Genomic DNA, 14,486 nt, shown 5'->3' on the forward strand with positions numbered 1-14,486 from the left:
GACATAAAACACTCTCCAACACTGCCCCATCATTGCATGCCAGAGACAGGGCATAAGCTTGGGCTGGATAGCTCACTTGCTCAGAGACGACAGCTGAGAGCCAGCCCCAAGCAACTTGGGGGTCAGGAAACTACTCACCATACCATCCCGGAAGTAATTCTTCTTGATACATTGTTTGATTTGCCTCATTCTTTAAAGTGATACATTTCCAATGTTACAAATTCTAGTCTCAAGTGTGAAAACAACCCAAAAAAGGTAATCATAGGAGAAAATAAAGGCAAATACTTGAAAGCTGTTGATAAATCTACCTTTTAGAGCTTATAAGTATCAAAATCACTTAAAATAACAAAAATTGAATAATATGTGTTTATGGAAGCACAACTGTTTATTATAAGTAGAGTAATTCAATCAAAAAGCTTTTTCTGTCAGGCACCATAAATTGTTACATTTTTCAACAACACTGGAAGAATCTAGCATGTCACCACATTGTTATTACCTTGTTACCCTATAAAAAATGGCAGTTAACCTGAGAAGCAGATAGTAGGTGGTCCAAGCTGAGGCTCTGAGAACACACCTAGCATAGACAATGGCCTTAAAAGCACACACCCCATGGGACCTCCTATATGGAGACAGGTTACTTCCAATTAAAAAAAAAAAAAAAAAAAGTCTTTTCTACACTGAAGAGCTAATTTATCTGAAATATCTATTTATTAAGAAATATTTCTAGGAGAGTAATCATTTAAAATTAGTTTCTCAGTGTTATTTATTATAGTTTCCATTCTGACATTTTCTTATTTAAACTAAGGAAAAATATATTTCCCGTATTACAAATACACAAGAAAAGAAATACACTTGTTCTTCAGTGATTAATGATAAAGACAAAGGAGACTACAAAGGGAAAATGTGACCTGATTTTTTATTTGATTTTGTGAATTAATAAATCATTGATAGATTCTAAATTTGAATTGGTTTGAAGACGAATCTTAACATTTCTGTAAATGAAAAAAAGATGAAAATTACATTATGTGATTCATTACTTAGAATGTTCACTGTATATACTCAACTTCTAAATATACCTAGGCTGTGGTAGAGATTGCACTTTTTTCTACAAAAGAATATTTATTTGCTACATAGAGGGCTAAAATCAGAATATACGTTGCTAAAATAAAAAGCATGCCATTTACAAACAAAAACTAGGATGGGTTACAGGGATTATTGTGTCTACACTGTGAAATGGAAACAAAGAGATGCGCTTACTTACTAGGAATACTAAATCTATATTTTATAAATCAAATTTCCAATATAAGCCACTGGGCACTTTTAACTTTGAATTAGACACATTGTTTCAAATACACTGTCTAGATTATCTCATGTCTTATTTATGTTTTTAGGAAATAAAAGACTTTCTTGTTTATTGTTTCCTCAAGAGGAAGCTCATCCACCCACACTGAAACATAAATGTCACTGACACATGAAGGTCAATTTGGAGATTGGCTTCCTGTAAATTAGATTAGTGGTAATGAATGTCCATTCATTCACTATAATATAGTGTTCCATTATGTGGATAGGCCACCATTTATATCCATTCTACTGCTACTGGACACTTAGAAGGTTTACAACATTTCAGTAAAAAAATGCTATTGCAAATAATCTTAGATATGCTTCTTGGTACCTACACGGGCAATAGTTGCTCTATAGTCTATGCATAGGAGTAGATTATAATTATGTGAATGTTTAACTATATCAGGTAACACTAAATGTATTGCAAGGTGATTGTATTGATTTATACTCTCAAAATCAGTATATAAGAAGTCCACATCCTGGCCAAAATTTTGTATTGTCCCACTTCTAAATTTTTCAATCTGGTGGGCATTTACTGGTATTTCATTATAATTTTAATTTATATTTCCCTAATGACTACTGAGATTGAGTACTGTTTCATATGTGTTTTGATCCCACTACTATTTTCTCTTTTATAAAACAGTCCAATTATACCTTTGAATGTTTAGAGTTATGAGACAAAACATTTCCTTCCCTCTTAATAATTATTTGGAGTACACTTTCCACTTTAAAAACAAAACAAAGAAAACAAAACAAAACAAAAACAGAATACTGAATCCTTATTTGTGCAATGAATCCTTATTTGTGCAATGTTTATTAATGCCCTACTGTGTTCTAAGTGGCCTATGGAGAAAAAAAAAATTCCATGGTATCAAGTACTACCAGAAATTAGCAGATTACTGCTTTTTAAAAAAAGTGAACGGGGCACCTGGGTGGCTCAGTCGTTAAGCATCTGCCTTCGGCTCAGGTCATGATCCCAGGGTCCTGGGATGGGGGCTGCATCAGGCTCCTTGCTCAGCAGGAAGCCTGCTTCTCCCTCTCCCACTCCCCCTGCTTGTGTTTCCTCTCTCGCTGTGTCTCTCTCAAATAAATAAATACAATCTTTTTTTAAAAAAGTGAATAATTAAAGTTTCCTCAAAACTCCTACCATCTGCCTCAATTCTATCAGGAGAAGAGTTAATCCCTGTCTATTTAAACTCTATGGAATTTCACCTAGTATTATAAAACAAAGCGTCAACTCAAAAAGAAAAACATGTCAGGGCAGTGAAAACACATAAGACCTATTTTCACTCCACTACTAAGGAAATGAAGAAATGTGTACAGCGAGTATGGCATAAAACACACTCCAATCCCACCCCAGTCACTGCATCCCAGAGAGGCTATCAACTTGGACCAGAGAGCTCACTCACTGTGAGGAAACGTAACTTCTGAATCACGGTAGCTTACAATCTTCTCCACAACATTTCAAGTCTAACATAGATTATATGAATTAACTCCTAATAATAAACCTGGTTCACTTATTCTGTAAAAATTACCTCAGTACCTACTGTATGCTAAGAACTATATGCTACACATGGAATAAATAATGATGAGGAGACAAGTCTCCACCCTTTAGGGAGATTATAGTTTAATAACAAAAGTTTAACATTTGGCCATGCAAATAAACTATTCTGGTACTAAGACAAGAGTTTATATAGATGTCTGCCCATAGAGGCTCAAACAAATAATTGTAGACTTTTACCTGGTGTAAAAAGGCTTCACAGAATAAGTTGAAAAGTGAATGGGTTCAAAGTAGAGGGGAAAGCATTAGCATAAGCACATGAAACAGTAGCCCAGTCAGAAAACTACAGATGATCAGGCATAAATGGGGCTTATAGCACAATATAGAGTAGAAAGGGGCCAAATAGTAAGATTCTGGTATAGTACTCTGGGGAGTTTGGAAATGTTATGTGTAATTACATAAAACAATGTATATATTGCATCAACAGGAAGGAGATTACATACTCAGAAGAGATCATTAAGAGGATTTTAATGAAGAGATTATTTACAGAAATATAGACAGGGTTGAGGGAAGTCTACAAGGGACTGAAGGACCAGTAGCTGGAACTGGGGACAGGTACAGCAGGAAGTTACTACCATCGACCAACGGTACTTGGGAAAGGAGGGATCCTTGATATGCTGAAAGGGCTGTAGTTGTAGAAGGGGGGTACTACAGCATTTGGTAGAAGGACACAGCCAATCTTGTCTATTTGGGAAGAAGGACTCAAAGGAATAACAGTCCTCAGTCTGTTTCCATCCGTTGTTATCTTCTAGTGTCTCCCATTGTACTAAATACAACCAGAAAAGATGTCCAGGAAGAGTAGCTCAGAGTTTATAAAGATCATCTTGCTGGCACATAGAGCAGTGTGGAGAAGATGTGTGTGTGTGCATATGCATATGTGTGTATCTCACCTACTATGTGCAAAACATTATAATTTATGCACTTCATGAGCACTATCTCTTTAAGCTTCTTAAAAATCCTGGGAACTAGATATATTTACCACCTTTTTTAAAAATAAAGAAACTCAGGTTAGACAAATTATTTATGATCCCATATCTAGCAAGTTGCAAGCCAGGTTTCCAACTCAATACATTTTGACAAGAATGCTTCTACTCTAAAATATGTTTTCTTCCTTCAACCAAGAGCCAATATCACATGGTATAGTAAATCACTAGAGGCATACTATTAAAACAAAATACATGAAAAAGCTGTTCACTGTTCCCACAATTACTTATTTAATACTAGTGTAATATTATTTTTAATGCATTAAAATAATAAATGAAAATGAAATATATCTCTTTGAAAGCAGATAAACGATCATTATTCCTGGAGAGTATCGTGGGCTTAAAAATAATTAAAAGAAAGTCATTTTGAAATATACTGAAATTAGGGGCACCTGGGTGGCTCAGTCAGCTAAGCGTCTGCCTTCAGCTCGGGTCCTGATCCCAGGGTCCTGGGATCGAGCCCCACATCGGGCTCCCTGATCAGCGGGGAGTCTGCTTCTCCCTCTCCCTCTCCCCCTGCTTGTATTCCCTCTCTCGCTGTATCTCTCTCTGTCAAATAAATAAATAAAATCTTAAAAAAAATATATACTGAAATTAATATGAGCTCAGTCACAAATATATTTAAATTTAATGAAATAGCTTTCACATATACTTACAATACTTGGTTAGAAAATACAATCATTTGAAAGTTGCTAAGATAGTAGATCCTAAAACTTCCCAAAACAAAGAAAAAATCATTTTTTGTATCTATTTGAGATGACAGATATAAGCTAAACTTATTGTGGTAATCATTGCACAATACATGTAGGTCAAGTCATTATGCTATATATCTTAAACTTATACAGAGGCCGTTCTTTAACATTTTAGCCATTCTAATAGGTATGTAGTGATATATCATGATTTTAATTTGCACTTCTCTAATGATAATGATGTTAATATTTTCATGTACTTACTTGTCATATATTCTTTGGTGGAATATTTGTGCAAATATTTTGCACATTTTAAGAATAGGAAAACAACTGCACAAATATTGAGGTTTCTTTATATTTTGTGGAAAGTCCTTTATTAGATACATGCTTTGGAAATATTTTCATTCTCTTAGAGTGTTTCAAAAAGCAGAAATACTTAAATTGTGATAAACTCTAATTTACTAAGTTTTCTTTTATGAATCATGCTTTTGATGCTGTACCTAGGAAATGTTTGGCAAGATCTGGCAAGAATGTAGAGAAACTGGAACTCTCATAAACTGATGGTGAGAATGTCTAGTGGTGCAAGAATTTTGGAAAACAGTTTGGCAAATTCTCAAAAAGTTTAACATACACTAACTACGTGATCAAGATGCTCTACTTCTAGGTGTTTACTTAAGAGAAGTGAAGGCAAACACCTATACTAAGACTTGTACATGAATGTTTACGGCAGCTTTGTGTAATAGCCTAAAACAACCCAAATGTCCATAAATAGATGAATAGATAAACTGTGGTGTATTCATATAGCACATTACTATTTCAGGACAAAAAAAAAAAAAGAATGAACTACTGATAAACAAAACAACATGGATGAATCTCCAAATATCTGTGCTAAGTGAAAGAGCCAAACTAAAAAATAGTATGTACTCTATGATTCCATTTATAAAAAATTCTAGGAAACGTAAACTAATCTATAGTGACAGAAAGCAGTTAAGTGGTTGCTTGAGGACAGGGGCTGGGATATAAGGTTGGGGAAGAAAAAAGGAATATAAAGTGCACAAGGAAACTCTTGGGAATGATGGATATATGTTCATTATCTTGATTGTAGTGATGGTTTCATAGATGTATACATGTGCCAAGACATATCAAATAGTATAATTTAAAATATGCATTCTATTTTATGTAAATTATGCTTAAATAAAACTGTTAATAAGATATGCTACATATCTATATTTGACATTTGTCAAAATCTAGCATGACCTGCAAATATATATTGGGGAAGTATATATGTTGGACAAAATCCTTTTTTGAAGTATTTATTCTCCATTCCATAAATGGTACTATGTCCATATTATATCTATAATACATATAAAGCTCTTTATATCAACAATACATAATTAAAGCACAATAGAAAAGATGGGTAAAGGCTATGATCAGATTGCTCACACCAACACAAATAAATACAAATAGCCAATAAACAAATGAAGAAAAATTCAGCTCAAGAAGGAAGCGAAGAAACACAAATTAAAATAATTATGTGATATCTTTTGTCATTGTTCTATGAAATTGAATTTTTTTTTTAAAGCGAATGTTCACTGCTAGGGGCAATATCAATTAGTTCACTTTTTCCAAAAATAAATGTGGCTAAAAATATCAAGAATACTTAACATTATCTGTACTCTTTTACACACTAGTAATTCCATTTCAAGGAAATCATCATAAATAACCAGAAATTTAACACTTCCTCTTAGCTGAAGAATCAGGTTCTATTGCTTTCAAATAAGAATACTAAATGCAAAAAAATTTAAAAACAAATAGGAACGAAGTCTAAAATTATTAAATTTGTAACATCAAAAAGCAAACAGTAGAGAAGTAATGTGTGAAAATTTTTAGGCACAATAATTATTACTAAACACATAGAAAATAAATGCTTCAAAGAAAAATTTTTGCCAATATAGTTTTCAGGTCAGGTTTGTTGACAGGATCTAATGCAGAAGAAAGAGCACCGAACCATACGCTGATGGAGTAACTTGCTGTACAGCAAACCCAATGTAGTGGCTCATTTTGAAACTAAACTCCATGCAGACTATGAGATAGGCAGTAGAGTCTCAAATCCACTGAGAACCATAAATGAATGTTGCAAACACATTACAGAATATTATCACACTCTCTTTAGCCAAATCAAGGTATGTGCAAGCCACACGTTTATCATGTCAACCTTGAATAGGAAACCAATTAAACTGCTGTTTTGCAAGAATAAGTGTTTATTGGATGAAACAGAAGGAGAGACAAATAAGGAATCATGTTTCAAGCTTTTAAAGACCACCAAATAGTTTATTACCTCTCTGCAATTAGACCTAAGATTTGACATTTAGACAACAGTGACCATGCAGACCTACACTCTACTAGAAACAACCAAATCTTTCTAAGAGTTTCTAGATATAGTACTACTTGGGCCTAGACTTGATTTCCTAAGTCTCTCCAAAACAGTTCTTTATGCCAGTAGATAACAAATCCGAGAGTACAAAAGCATTCTTCCCGTACATATAATGCACAATTTTATACATAGAAAACTAAGACATCTTGCTTGATAAAGTTAGAACTTTCAAGATGACTTTGTGAATAAGTAATTACATTAGGAAGGCAAGTAATGTCCTTTGTAAGGCCATAAATAATATTTCTAACAAAAACTTGCATTTTTGTGATAATTTCAGAAAACAACTGTTACAAGAAATATTTTAAAGACATTATATTCCATTGTCTTATTATATCTATAATACAACGCATAACAAAAAAACCCATTAGAGTCATTTCATTCTGATCTCTCAGTGCACAATCTCTGCTTTCTATTACATTTATAAATCTAATATAATATGTACTTATACCAAATACTTAATAAAATATTTCCGTGGAAAAAAAAGATTCTAACTTGAAATGCAAAATGAAATAGTCACTCAAGAAGTCACAGCTTTAACATTCACATCTATGTTGAAATAATATACAACTTATTATAGACATAATGTTTGTGTCATCCCAAAATTCATATGCTAAAATTCTAAACCTCAATGTTACAGTGTTAGGAGGTAGGGCCTTTGGGAGATGATTAGGTAATGAGAGTGGAGCACTTATGAAATGGGATTAGTGTCTGTGATATTGTCATTTATAAGAAATATAAATTTGGTCATCTGAGTATATATCTAGTCTTCATCCATAGTTCCTGGCTCACAGCTCCCAAAACCCTTGGAATTTCCTTAGTGTTAAGATTGACAAAGGTGTCTCTGGTTATTAATGAGGTGACTTTTGGACCCAACCTGAGGATGAGAGCTGGTTAACAAAAGAACCAAGGTTGGTTTTAAAAGGTTGGAACTTTCAGTCCACACACCCCCTCCCCCAAACTCCCAACCCTTCCCACCTCCAGGGAGGGAGAGGGCCTGGATATCAAATCAATCACCAATGGCCAATGATTTAACCAATCATGACTTTGTAATGAAACCTCCCGTAAAACCAAAAAGGACAGGGTTTGGAGAGCTTCCAAGTTGGTGAACAAGAGATTTGGGAAGAATGGTGGCCCACCCTGAGAGGGCATAAAAGCTTCATGCCCCTTCCCATACATCTTGTCCTACGCACCTCTTTTATCTGGCTGTTCCTGTTATATCTTTTCATAAGTGATCAGGTAAGTAAAATATTTCTCTGAGTTCCGTGAGCCATTCTACCAAATTAATCAAACCCAAAAAAGGGAGTTATAGAAATCTGTGATTTCTAGCCAGTTGGTTAGAAGGGCAGGTAACTGCTTGGACTTTGTCACAAGCATCAGGGGATGGGGAGACACAGTCTTGTAGGAGTGAATCCTAATCTGTGGAAACTGATGCTCTGTCCAGAGAGTGTCAGAATTGAGCTGAATTCTTGAACACCTTGCTGGTTGGTGTGTGAACCCCCACAACTCCACACATTGGAATTGAGTCTCAGAATACCTAATTTAGTGCCCTTAGAAAGAGACTCCAAAGAACTCTCACCCCTTCCTTCATGTGAGGACACCGCAAGAGAGCCATCTATGAACCAAGAAGAGGGTCCTCACCAGACACAGAATCTGCCTGGATCTTAGATTTTTCAGCCTCCAGAATTGTAAGAAATAAATTTCTGTTCAGCCACCAGTCTATGGTATTTTTGTTAGAGCAACCCAAATGAACTAAGACATCTGCACAGTGAAAAAAAAAATTTTGCAAGAAACATTGTAATAGAAGATATTTGCTTATTTCCAAATAATAGAACAGCATAAAAATATCATTTTTAAAATACTAGTTAATTTGTGACCAAATACTAGTTTCTGAAACTTCAGTATGAAAATATTACTGGCAACTTTGTAAACTAATGTAAATATAATAAATAATTAAGAGGCATTATTTATTAATAAACTGTAAGGGAAATTTGCATCCTTTCTTGAAGAAATAAAAAAATGGGATACATTGTTATTCTAAGACATTAAGAATCCTTTTATACTCAAATATAGCAAGAACATAGTAAAATCTTTTGTATGAAAACGTATCAATAAATGTAAGATCCTTTGGCAAAGGGAAGATTGACTTGTACAGTGTGTACCATGTATGACAGACTAAGTAATATGCACCGGGCTTTACATTTTTAACTTCATTTAGGTTTCACAACAATGATCCTATGAGTTGGATCCTATGAGTTTTATTTATTTTTTTTAAGTTAATTTAATTTTAATTCCAGTATAGTTAACATAAGTGTTATATTAGTTTCAGGTGTGCATTTAGTTCCAATCTTATATCATAAATGATCACTGTTTTCTGTCAAAAATTTAAATTACTTGTAATATTCACACCATTCTTTATTAACCTATGTTCCCTTTTAGCTTCAAATAAAGATTTTCTTTTCTAGAGGCAAGTCCCCCTCCCTCATCAGTCAGTTTTTATCCAAACTCTGTATTTTTAACAGAATTAACCCCACAAAGTATTTTTCTCTCATCAGCATACAGCCTTAAAATATAGTTTGAGATTACAATTCCTCATCTTATATGCCATTTCACTGGAAGACAACAGTGTAAGAACCATATTGCATTTGGATTTTAAGCAGCCTAAATCTAAAAAGCAAAAATCCTCATGTCCTTCTAGGGAGCAATTCCTCTGAGTCATTCCTGAGAAGAGCTTTGCATCACTGCTCCACTGAAACATAATGATCTTCTGATGCCTCATTCCCTCAAAGGAAATATCTTTAATTGGAGAAAGTAGGAGAAAACACAACTGGGCCAAGTTTTCTCAAAGGATCTTAAACTGTTTTTCACAGCTCATTTATAAGTTTGTTTCTTCTCCTACCCTTTCCACGACCCTCAGAAATATACATGCATGTCACTTTTCTTTTCAGAAATTAGTCACTTATAGGGGCGCCTGGGTGGCTCAGTTGGTTAAGCGACTGCCTTCGGCTCAGGTCATGATCCTGGAGTCCCTGAACTGAGTCCCGCATCGGGCTCCCTGCTCGGCAGGGAGTCTGCTTTGCCCTCTGACCCTATCCCCTCTCATGTATTCTCTCTCATTCTCTCTGTCTCAAATAAATAAATAAAATCTTTAAAAAAAAAAAAAGAAATTAGTCACTTATAAAGAAACCAATTATTTTTACCAAAGCAATCCATAATTGCATTTTAAAAGCTGGTCACTGTTATAGGCAGTGTAATCAAATACAAACAAGTGAGAGTGTTAGATCATTTGTCCAGGATACTGGCTGTTAGTGGTCAAGTTGAGCAAAGAATATGATATGCTTCCAGGACTATCAATTGAAAACTGCTCATGTCTTAAAAAAATAAATAAAATCAAGTTCTATATGTCAGACTGAACTCCCTAACACAGAAGTCAGGCTACAGTCATCTCTCACCGAGACCAATTCCACATAGCCTCCTGAGGTCACCCTAAATCTCCTGCACCCACAGTCATCTCTCCACACATGACCTATACTATTTAAATCATAACATGTCACTCCCATTTTGCCAGTCACAGCAAGATTAAAAACCTACCAGGGCCTACAGGACTCTAGGTGATGATCTGGTTCCTGGCTACCTCGAAAGCCTCATTTCCACCTTGTCCCCTCACTCATGCATTTTCATAGCACTGGCCTCCTTGCTAAATTTTTCTTTTTCAATTTACAAAACATGCTGCCATCCTGGGCTCTTGCATTGCCGTAATGCATTTCTCTAAGATACTTGATTGGCTAGCTCTCTGATTTCATGAAATTATCTGATTAATGTCACCTTTTAGAGAAGACTTTTCTGATCATTTTCATCATACCCTATCCCCTCATTCTGCATAGAGTTTTTCCTTCCTAGCATTTATCACTAACTGATGTAATACATATGTGTTTATTTTTTTATTTTTTTTTAAGATTTTATTTATTTATTTGAGAGAAAGAGAGCAGGAACACAAGCAGGGGGGAGTGGGAGACAGAGAAGCAGGATTCCTGCTGAACAGGGAACCCGATGCGGGGCTCGATCCCAGGACCCCAGGACCCTAGCCGAAGGCAGATGCTTAATGACTAAGCCACCAGGCACCCCAATACCTATGTATTTATTATCTCTCTCTCTTACACTAGAATATAAGCTCCCATGAGGGCAAAGATATTGTGTGTCCACCACTAAAGTCCCAATACCAAGAACATTGCCTGAAACATATACAGGAGTTCAAAAGTATATGTTGAATTCATTAATTAATGGATGCAAAATATTAAGTCAGTAAAATTATAAATTAAAATTCTAAGTCATGTTTTAATTCATAAGCTTTGATGTTGTTTATTCATGATCCATTTCCCCTTCCTTCTAAAATACTTTCTCTTTTGAAATGCTATCCCTTACCAATTGAATGTAAACTCAGTAAAACTATCAATAAAAGTGTACTGTCCCTCAGCATTTATCCAAGGGGTGGGTACAAAAACAAACTACAACAATCTGACTCCTTATCCCTGAAACTAAAGTGTGAGCCTAAAAACTCCCAATCAAAAATATTTATAGCCAATGGAGTCCAGTGTTGTATATTTTTAAAAAGATTTTATTTATTTGTGAGAGAGAGAAAGCACAAGTGCACGCAAGCTGGGGGAGGGGCAGAGGGAAAGGAACAAGCAAGACTCCCCACTGAGCAGGGAGCCCAATGCAGGGCTCGATCCCAGGACTCGGGGATCATGACCTGAACCGAAGGTAGACACTTAACTGAGCCACCCAGGTGCCCCGAGTCCAGTGTTGTATCTTGAGGGGACATCCAGAGGTGCTCTAGTTCATATCATCTCCAGTATCTAGTAGTTCTTGTATTTGGGCAGCTATCCAATATTCTTCCATAGGTTTCCTTTCTACCCCCTACCCTGTTTGTTTGTTTGTTTGTTTGTTTGTTTTAATTAACCAGAATCAGTTCCTGTTGGTTACAATCCAAAATAAAAAATTTAACAGAAAGTTTCCCAACTCTTTTTTCTATCTCTCATCTTTCCCTCTCAGTTTGTTCTCCACACATACTTCCCAATTACACAGCATCCTTTAGTTATCAAACCCCACCTCTCTGAAGACATCTCCCAGAAATGCCATTTCTAATGTTTAATGTTTCAAAATCATTTATCACTCCTCCCACCTAGCACTGTTTACTCAAAGTTGCTGAATTAAAATAGAAGTTAAGTAATCAATACGACTAAGCCAAATCTCACCAAGTTATCAATAAGCAATAGCTTCTTTTTTTGAGAGAGAGAGAGAGTGTGAGCATGAGTGTGTGGGGGGGGGCTATTGAAGAGGGGCAGAGAGAGAGAGGGGGAGAGAGAGAATCCTCAAGCAGGCTCCACACTCAGAGCACAGAGCCCAGTGCGAGGCTTGATCCCACGCCCCCAAGATCATGACCCCAGCCAAAATCAACAGTCAGATGCTCAACCAACAGAGCCACCCAGGTACCTCTAAGCAACAGCTTTTTAATCTTGCCATGCATATTTGCATTTCTTTAAAAAGAGGCTACTGTTACTCAAAATTTATTTGTTAAAATTTCAGTCAGGATAACAAAGTGAAGAATTTTAGAAAGCATAAGGTAGTTACTTTTAGGGAAAATGTGTTAAATCACAACACTAAGGCAGCGCATCAATCTGATCACAGTTCAATTAGAGATAAAGAGGGCTACAGGGGTGACAACTTATTCATCAATAAACAGATTTTAGTTGAACTACTTTGTCTGAGTACATAAAGCATACAGCCCCACTGCAAATGTGATTGAGTCACAGAGACTTACGATGTTACTAAATATGGCTAACATACCCTAAGGGCACTCCACCCATCCCCTCTACCAGAGTTTTTGGGGATGGGGGCAAAACCAACATTCATTTCTAACCCGTATAATATGACAAAGGTGATAGGATATACACGTCCTTGATTAGGTTATATAAAACTTCATCTTAGCAGAATAGGAGAGACAGAATCTCCCTTGCTGGCTTTGAATATTTAAGCTTCCATGTTGTGGGAAGGTCTGAGAGATGGTGATTCTGCAACGATCTGCAGGCCTTTAGGAGCTGAAATGGGCCCTACCTGAGAGTCAGGAAGAAAGAAGGGACCTCAGCCCTACAACTACAAGGAGCTAAATTCTGCCAACATTTACGAGCTTGGAAGAGGACCTCATGCCCCAGAAAGGAATGTAGCTCCACGAACACCTTGATTGAAACCTTGTGAGACCTGAGCAGAGGACCCAACTATCCCTTGCCCAGAGAGATGATAAATGGATGTTGTTTTAAGCCACCACGTTTATGATAATTTGTTACACAGTAATGGAAAACGAATACAATAGTGTACCAAGGAGACAAGAAGATAAAAGCCATGTCTGTAGAAGAACAAATATAGATTGTGGACTTAGCACATTCACTGCTCTTTTACTGACTAGCTTATCATATCCACTTCAGAGCATTGATATGAGGATGAATCAGAATTTTATGTATAGAAATTAAAGCCTTGTGTGAATATTAAACATAAAAATGAGTTCCCTTCTCATATACTCTGCCCTTGTAACTCAGTGAGTGACACAGCCCCACCCATGGGCAGCTGTCAAGACCTGCTACCTTCATTTTGAAGTCATACTTGTCCAATTCTGAGCCACTGAAAGTGGGAGCTTGGCGAACTTCAGGATCTCTTCCACCTACCCACCCATTCTCTCACACGTGAGTGAGGGAGTGGGTTCTGGAAATTGCCGCTCTCCCAACATCTATCGTCTAGGGTATTTGGAGATTGGTTGTTAGATGGACTCCATGGAGGTCCACATAAGGATGCAGCAGTAGATTCTTTGTCTATTCTACCCTGTGTTTGGAGAGCCTTCTACCATGGCTCCTGCTTCAGTCTATTGCTAACACGGTATTGGGTTTTTATCCATTTGTAGTTTCCATCCTAACTTCAACCTACATTTACTTCTTAGTATTTTAACACCTTGCCAGAGAACCATAGCTACTTGAGCTCCTCCTGCATCTTAGATTAAGAACCTTTGTTATCTGGGAAGTGCCACTTTGTTATTTTTCAGAAAGACAAAGATTAGCCCCATTGAAAACCCTGCAGCCCAGCACAATCTGAAACCAACAGTGAGTAATTCACAGGTTTCCAGACCTTAAAAAATTTAATCCAACGCAATTTTTGTCAACATTATGGTTTAATGGAATGAAAGTGGCTATAGCTCCAATAACTTTCGGTGCTTTAGTGATTTTCTATCAAAGTATATTTTTAACATAATCACTGAACACATTCTCGTTGAATTTTCTATTTCTGCAGCTTACCAGTTTAATTATACCCCTATATGGCAGGTGGTTATAATTTCCTTCTCTACAATTCCCTCACACCTACTTTCTTATAAAGGGACTAGTATTTGCTGTGTTTATTTCATTGATGTTGTTGTAAGTAAAAGTATCAGAAATCTG

At 36.1% G+C, this 14,486-nt stretch overlaps 1 protein-coding gene across 1 annotated transcript in view; it reads right to left on the minus strand.

Moving 5' to 3' along the window:
- Nucleotides 1-14,486, minus strand: part of CNBD1 (cyclic nucleotide binding domain containing 1) — a 357,731-nt gene that overhangs the window by 288,019 nt on the left and 55,226 nt on the right. The window lies entirely within an intron of this gene.

The sequence above is a fragment of the Mirounga angustirostris genome, unplaced genomic scaffold, assembly GCF_029215605.1.
Source record: "Mirounga angustirostris isolate CCGP_5_RB_7025 unplaced genomic scaffold, mMirAng1.0.hap1 SCAF_4, whole genome shotgun sequence".
In the NCBI taxonomy this organism is placed as follows: Eukaryota; Metazoa; Chordata; class Mammalia; order Carnivora; family Phocidae; genus Mirounga; species Mirounga angustirostris.